Source organism: Lactuca virosa, chromosome 9 (genome assembly GCF_052849685.1).
Source record: "Lactuca virosa cultivar CGN04683 chromosome 9, Lactuca_virosa_CGN04683_v6, whole genome shotgun sequence".
In the NCBI taxonomy this organism is placed as follows: domain Eukaryota; kingdom Viridiplantae; phylum Streptophyta; class Magnoliopsida; order Asterales; family Asteraceae; genus Lactuca; species Lactuca virosa.
Window position 1 is genome coordinate 23,591,284 of NC_136434.1, and position 6,488 is coordinate 23,597,771.

Consider the following 6,488-nt stretch of genomic DNA (forward strand, 5'->3'; position numbering starts at 1 on the left):
GTATGCAAAAGTTATGACCTTCCGAAGATACAGCTGTCTGAGAGCATGACACGTGTCAGAAACCCTAATCTGACTGGGCTCACGACGTGAGCATGATTTATCACGACGTGAGGAGTCAAAAAGCCACTTTTCAAGCCTAGAGTGCAGATAACAAGTTTACGTTTAAGGCTCACGACGTGAGCATGTTTTGTCACGACGTGAGGAGTCAAACGGACACTAATCGATGATAAAAAAAACACCTGGGAAGTCTACGGGATGACTCATGGAAGCTCACGACGTGAGCATGTGAGGCTCACAGTGTGAGAGACCAAAAATCAGCCTATAAATAGCAAGCTCGACCATTTCGCTTCTTCCATCAAATTCTTTTCTCTCTCTCTCTCTCTCTCTCTCTCTCTCTCTCTCTCTCTCTCTTTCTCGTTTGCTGAAGGCGTTCTGCTTCCCGAGCCCGACGATCACAAACCGCTGACCGTTTCTAGTTAGATTCTAACCGCAATCACGCTCAAGGTGAGTTCATACCCCCATATTTTTCAAGATTTTTCTATGTTTTAAGGGGGGGGGGGGTAATACAAGTAAAACACAAGGAAACTTGTGTTAAAATTACAAACGGTTTATTATGTGTTATTATATTTATTACATATTACGTAAAAAGGTTAAATAACGTTACTACCAAAATTTCAACACGTTAAATAAATAGAATATTTTCGCAACTTATTTTATTACCATTTATGCAAAAACGTTAAATTTCACGGGATACTTTTATCACAAATTTACGAATATAATCATGCAAAGTTGTTAAAAATACAAAGGTTTTCATTTCAACATAACATACACTTTAAACTATAATAGGTATAGTTTATGGAACATATGTACAATTTTACCAAGTTCGGGATACAATACGGAAACAAACATATAAACTATAACAGGTGTAGTTTATGGGTCAGTTTACAATACTTATACACTTAGAAATTTCTGTGGAAAAGTTACATTTTCATTTACTAAAGGGTTTTCAGTTCATTACTCGTAAACTCGTTGAAGCAATAAATTGTGAGACATGTCTTCAAGTACTTACCTAAGTACCAGAAAAAGTCCTGACTTATAACCAGAGTCTTGTAGGGAGAGCGAGATATTTGTGTATAGATCTATATGGGACCGACAATCCCACACCCTGACTGTTAGCTACAGTTGGACCGACAGGTCTGGGGTGACAAATGTCGTTAACGTTTCCGACGTCTGAAGAACTTCGTGTTCAGGCCATCTTAGGTCATAGTATGGTAATAAGAACTCACATAGAGAAAACAATGACACATTTACGGAGTAATATATTTTCAAACAGTCTTCACGGGTATTAACTCTATGATTAATTAGTGTATATGTTAGGGTTATATACAATGAAGATCCGATAGGCAGTCGAATGTGTGATTTCCGCTTTACTTCCTGTTCCTTGTTTGGTTGTGGGCTTTGGGCAGATCCAACCATTCGACTGTCCGTTCGATCTTGATTATATATAACTTGTATACACTAAGTGATCATAGGAAGGTATTAACTTTACATTTAGTTTACGGGGCAAACACATCTTCAACTAGTTTTACTTAATACTAAAACTACATTACATGATTTTCCAGTACAATACAGGTTACAACTTCTAGAAACATACATTTAGAAAAGGATTACATACAAATACAATTACAGTATACTATTTTCTAGTACAATGCAACTTACATTTCTAAAAGGACCATTATTGTTAACTCTATGATTACTTAGGGTATACGTTAGGGTTATATACAATTAAGATCCGATAGGCAGCCGAATGTGTGATTTCCGCTTTACTTCCTGTTCCTTGTTTGGTTGTAGGCTTAGGGAAGATCCACCCATTCGATTGTCCGTTCGATCTTGATTATATATAACTTGTATACACTAAGTGATCATAGGAGGGACTGATATGTGCATAATTAGCCATATGTTTAGTATAGATTTTTATTAATTTTTAGCTAATTATTTGCATAATATGGACAAAAGGTACTTAATAAGGTCTAAATTATATTTTCAGTCCAGAAGACATGCTTGGAAGCAAAAAGGAAGAAGGAGAAGCAATTAGAAGCTGGAGAATGAAGAAAGAAGAGAAAACCTGGAGATACTCGGCGAGTCCACGAAGATACTCGGCGAGTTCCGAAGAATGTTCGCGAAGTAATGTCCAGAATCCTTACCGCACACGGATTTAACAAAGGTACTCGGCGAGTTGGAGAGCTACTTGCCGAGTTGCCCCTGTTTTGAGATAAGTATAAATAAAGGATCTTATTCCGAATTGGGGGACTTTTCTGGCTTTTTGGTAGGATAACCTGCGATTGAAGAAACCCTTGGAGACCTAAAGAACGCTAATCTTTGATCTTTTGAAGACTCAAGGCGAATTAGGTTAAATTTTCCACTTAATCTTAGAAGTGAATCATGTTTAGATTAACTACATTCGTTTTTGAGCTTGTTCTTACTGTAATCATGAGCTGAATTTTCGTAGTTTCTGTTTAGGAAAAACCAAGTTACTCCTATGGTTTGATTTATACTTTTATTGATTGATTATTGGTGATTTTATTAAATTAAATTTGTTAAAGAACCTTATGCATTAACCATAACTATTATCTGTTAATTGGAAGACAATTAGGCTGCATGAACATCTCTTAATTGTTAACCTCATATGATTTATGTGAACACTTTATTATATGCTTAGGATTAATGAATATGAAACTAGGATTAACTAGAGAATGGGTAAATTAATGTGTGAGCTTGTTTGAGAAACCAACAAACAAGAGGTTAGTTGAATTACTAATTTGATTAACCAATTACAAATCTTATTTAATCCAAATAATTGAACTAGGGAGTTAATTAGTTTAAACAATTGGCCACTGCTTGAATTGATTAATTTTCTAAGGGTTAATAATAGTGAATGCGAATCTAACCACTATAGTTGGTAACCAATAACAATTAATTTATCACTTTATCATAAAATTAACCATAGGAATGAATTGGTTGGACCTAAACAGAAACCCTTTATTAAATTTGGTGAATTTTTACTTGTTTTAGTTTATTAGTTAATTACTTGTTAGGTGGTGTGTTTAAGTTTCTAGTCTTGTAAAACTAGAGAAAAACCCTTTACTTTTATTATTTGTTTAGTTAAAATTAGTTATTAGTTTAATCTCCGTTCCCTGAGTTCGACACCCTACTTATCCAACTATACCACTAAAAGACAGGTTCACTGCCTTTGTGTGCTAAATCTATATTTTTAAAGTAGGAATAAAACCAGTGCATTTTACACACATCAAGTTTTTGGCGCCGTTGCCGGGGAGCGGTTCAAAAATTAAATCTAATTCCTAGTTTTATCGATCCTTTGTGTAAGTTTATCTTGCACAAAGTTATTTTTTTTTTTTCAGTAATTCAGTAAGTAGGTTAAGTTTTAGTTTTTATTAGTTTTTAGTCGTTTTTATTTAATTTTATTTATTTTTGAGTTTTAGACAGTCTACTCGCCGAGTGCACTCGACCCTACTCGGCGAGTACCCTGCTGTTTGACAATTTAATTTTTATTTTTGTTCAGTTTCATTTTTTGTTCTTTTTACGCGTTTTTCTTGTTTTGTTGCAGGATTTTCATGACCAGAGGATCCAACACTCCATTGGTTCCCCCTTTTGAAGACCCGGAATCCGCGTTGAGGAAAAACAAAGGCAAAGACGTTGAAAGCTCGAATACACCTAAGAAGTCGCCTTTGTCTGGCTTGAAGACGGTTTTTGGGAAGAAGAAGAGCAGCAAATCAGGAGCATCCAGCTCCTCTTTAGCTAGCGAAGACCCAATCAGAGAGGATACCGAGTACGAAACCGAAGGAGAAGAAGACCCTACATCCGGGCACGTTTCCGATTCCGACGACGAATTAGCTATCCCTATGGCTAACATCGATGAAGTCCCCATGGGGGAATGGAAGAAGAGGATACGCGATGATACCGGGCCGGGACTTGTGCAACCCGCAATTCCCGCAACTGCCACTTTTGAGCTTAAGGGTCACATCCTTGCTCTACTCAAAGAGATCCCCTTCCACGGAAAAGACCACGAAGATGCTTACAAACACTTGGATGAAGTCAATGATGTAGCTGATTATTTTAATATACCAAACGTGCCTCGCGAAACTCAGCTACTTCGCATGCTTCCGGTTACATTGAAGGGTGCTGCAAAGGATTGGCTCAAGTCACTTCCCCCCGGATCCATCACTACATGGGCCAAGATGAAAGAAGAGTTTATTGATCAATTTTGCCCACCCTCCAAGATATCTAAGTTAAAGAAAGCCATAACCAACTTTGAACAACAAGCTGGAGAGTCACTTTATGAAGCTTGGGAGAGGTACAAGAGTTTGCTAAGGAATTGCCCACATCATGACCTTAATAGTCAACAAGAAGTCTCCATTTTTTTATGATGGAGTAAATGTTACAACAAGGCAATTACTTGACTCGCAAGGTCCGCTAACAAAGAAGGCACCCCCCGTGATAAAGCAACTAATTGAAGAATTCTATAAGCATTCTAGAGAATACCACAACCCAAGGAATGATGTGACAAGGGGATCAGCTTATGCAGCTTTAGAAGATTTGTTAGCAGTTATGGCTTTGTTGAAAACCATGGATAGGAGGATGGATAAAATGGATCAAACGATACATGCTATTCGGGTGGGTTGTGAGAATTGCCATGGACCTCATCTTACTAGAGATTGCGACTTGGACGAGAACAGGAATAAGAAGGTGCAAGTATGCTACTCAAGTGGTGACCGATATGATGAAGATTGGCGAAAACCCAAGAAAGAATGGCTTCCTTATGATGAGTACAAGAAGGCTAAGGAGGAGAAATATAAACAAAAAGGAAGAGGTTTTTACCAAAAGGAGGAGCCGGTGCAAGAAAGAAAACCAAGTTTGGAGGAGATGCTTACCAAGTTTGTAGCTGCTTCAGAAAAGAGACACAATGACCATGATGCTGCAATACAAGAGACAAGAACAATGCTTAAGAATCAGCAAGCATCTATCCACAACATTGAGACACAGCTGGGGCAACTTGCTCAACAAATTAATCAAAGATCACCGGGAGAACTTCCTAGTAAAACCGAAAACAACCCACGAGGCGCACATATAAATATTGTGACAACTAGAAGTGGGAAGATAATTACCCCCCTGGCACCTATTCAGAATGAAGAGCCCAAGCAGTCACAAAAGGAGGATGCAGAAAAACCGAGCCAAAGTCAAAATCTGTTGGACACAGACCCTACTCGCCGAGTCCAGAATATAAACTCGACGAGTCCATTGCCTAATCAGAAAAGTCAGATTCCTGCAAAGCCATTTCAGCCTCCATTGCCATATCCAGCCAGAGCTAAGAAAGAAAAGAATGAAGAAGACTACCAGAAGTTTCTAGAACACATAAAGGCTCTTCAAATCAACATACCATTCATAGAAGCGGTTGCCCAAATGCCAAAATACGCCAAGTTTCTCAAAGAGCTTCTAAGTAATAGAAGGAAGATGGAAGAAGTGAGTGAAGTAGTTCTTAATGAGAATTGCTCAGCTGCCATGTTGAACAAGCTACCGAAGAAGAAGGGTGACCCGGGAAGCTTAACATTGCCTTGTCAATTTGGGAATTTAGCCACCATTCATGCTTTGGCCGATTCAGGAGCAAGTGTAAACCTCATGCCTTATTCATTTTTCAAGAAATTAGATCTCCCGGAACCAAGGCCAATTCGAATGGCAATCCACTTAGCAAATAAAACGGTCACCTTTCCAAGAGGAATATGTGAAGATCTATTGGTGAAGGTAGATAAGTTCGTGTTTCCCGCGGACTTTATAATTCTAGACATGGAAGCGGATCCTCAAGTCCCGATCATCCTTGGAAGACCTTTCCTTAACACAGTAAGCGCTATAGTTGACATGAGAGATTCAAAACTTACTCTACAGGTAGAGGATGACTCAGTCACTTTCGGGGTTGATCAAGCCATGAAGCATGCAAGGCATAGTGATGACACGAGATTTTCAATTGATATGTTGGATGAATTGATGGAGGAATGGCATAATGAAGATCCAAACAAGTCCACCATCACCTTTACTGAAGAACTTGATGCTGAAAAAGACCTACTGGAAATAGAGAGACTGCTGGAAGAAGCTGATTATGATGAGTTAATGAAGACCATTGAACATCCTACTCGCCGAGTAGACTCGACCTACTCGCCGAGTTTATTTGAAGAATCCCGAGGAATCGCGAATTCTGCACAGGACTCGACGAGTCCCTTAACTGTACTCGACGTGTTCAGCATGCAGAACGTAAAAACTGAGCTGAAGGCACTACCAGATCACTTGGAGTATGCATTCCTTGAAGATGGTCAACAAAAACCTGTTATAATAGATTCTGACCTCTCCAAATATGAAAAAGAAGAATTAGTTCAAGTCTTGAAGAAGAGGAAGAGTGCCATTGCATGGAGTATCACCGA

General features: G+C 38.5%; 1 non-coding gene across 1 annotated transcript; it reads right to left on the reverse strand.

The window, feature by feature from the left end:
• Positions 1-4,304: 4,304 nt before the first annotated feature.
• Positions 4,305-4,411, reverse strand: LOC145141671 (small nucleolar RNA R71). Its single transcript, XR_013722864.1, has one exon. It is a non-coding gene; the product is annotated as a small nucleolar RNA R71 (small nucleolar RNA).
• Between the last annotated feature and the right edge of the window lie 2,077 nt (positions 4,412-6,488).